Raw genomic sequence first — 1,706 nt, 5'->3', positions numbered from 1 at the left:
CAGTGCTCTGATGAATGTCGTGACCTAGTACATGGCTCCTTGTGCATGAAGCAATGTGTCAGAATGCAATTGTTTAGTAAAAGGATATGATCATCTTCTTCCTAGTGATCTTCATACATTTTTGTTTGCATTGTCCTAAAGGAATTTTGAAAAACTAAATAAACTAACACATGTTAATATATATGCACACTAATAAATATGAACTAATATGTATTATATGATATCATTATATATAAATATATGTGTGTAATTATAGATATGTGTGTATACACAGGTTAGTATATACACATATATTTTTCTGGCTCTGACCTCTGAAAGGGCCTATAAATAATGACACTGCAGAATAAACTAGCACACCCAGCATTGACATCTTGATTTCTCTTGCCATTCTCCAATAAAAGAAACCAGGTCTTCTTGGAGAAATGGCTGATTATAGGGCTGATTCATGAAAAATACAAGAATAACTTAGAGATCTTAAAGGGAAAGAAAGTAAGGAAGCACTCTGAAGACAAAATGATGTGGGTCTATCAAAGTGACACAGGAACCAACTTGAAAAAATCCCAGTGGGCAAATCTGGGACAATTTGAGCAACAGAATAAATAATCTAGTATTGGATTGTAACCCCAAATAAAAAATAAATACCCACAAGTTCATAGTGATATAAATAAATGATCAAGTAAATAAATAATAAGAGACAAATATCTCATACTGAAGAATTACATATAATTTATGTAGATACAGCTTCCTTGAGGAAGTGGAGAACAACTCACACCTTAAGTGACTTTCTTCCAAAGAGTACAATATGGATGTGATTGGGGAGATCTAGAAGAGCAAATTTACACTAGAGAAATCTGACAAACATTTTAGGCATTCAAGGTCAAAATACTCAATGTTGTCACATTGATAGAATGTTCCTTTGATACGATGTAATGAGAAGAACCCTTTACCTTTGCCGTCTTCCTTCACAAAATGTGCAACCATAGTCTAACTATGAGAAGCAGACTTAGAAAAACCCACTGCAAGGGCCATTCTACAAAATACCTGACCAGTAATCCTCAAAATTTTCAAGGTCAAAAGCAAAGAAACAAGGGAAGATTGACAAACTGTCACAGTCTAGGGGAGCCTAAGAAAACATAGTAACTAAATATAATATGATATCCTGGATGGGATCCTGTGACAGAAAAGATACATTAGGTACAACCTAATCATATCCAAATAAAGTATGGAATTTGGCTACTAATAATGTGTTAATATTGGTTCATTAGTTGTGACAGATGTAACATAGTAATGTAAGCTGTCAATAATAAGAGAAACATGGTGTAGGGTATATGGAAACTCTCTGTACTATTTGTCACCACTCCTATTCAACATATTACCAGAAGTCCTAGACAATGAAATCAGGCAAATTGGAAAAGATAAAGTCAAGTTATCTCTATTTAGTTATGATATGATCATATATCCAGAAAACCCTACAAAAATCTTCAAAAACTCTTAAATTTTATAAATAAATTTAGTAAGGTTTCAGAATACAAAATCAACATATGAAAATCAGTAGCATTTTTGTATACCAATAATAATCAAGCTGAGAGCAAAATCAAGAGGGCAATCCCATTTACAATAGCTACAAAAACAAAACAAAACACAAAAACCTAGGAATACATTTAGCCAAGGAGATTCAAGCTCTCCAAAAAAACTAAAATAAAATA

The sequence above is a fragment of the Microcebus murinus genome, chromosome 5, assembly GCF_040939455.1.
Source record: "Microcebus murinus isolate Inina chromosome 5, M.murinus_Inina_mat1.0, whole genome shotgun sequence".
NCBI classification, from domain to species: domain Eukaryota; kingdom Metazoa; phylum Chordata; class Mammalia; order Primates; family Cheirogaleidae; genus Microcebus; species Microcebus murinus.
The sequence above is the reverse complement of the archived record's forward strand: the minus strand, read 5'-3'. Positions refer to the sequence as shown.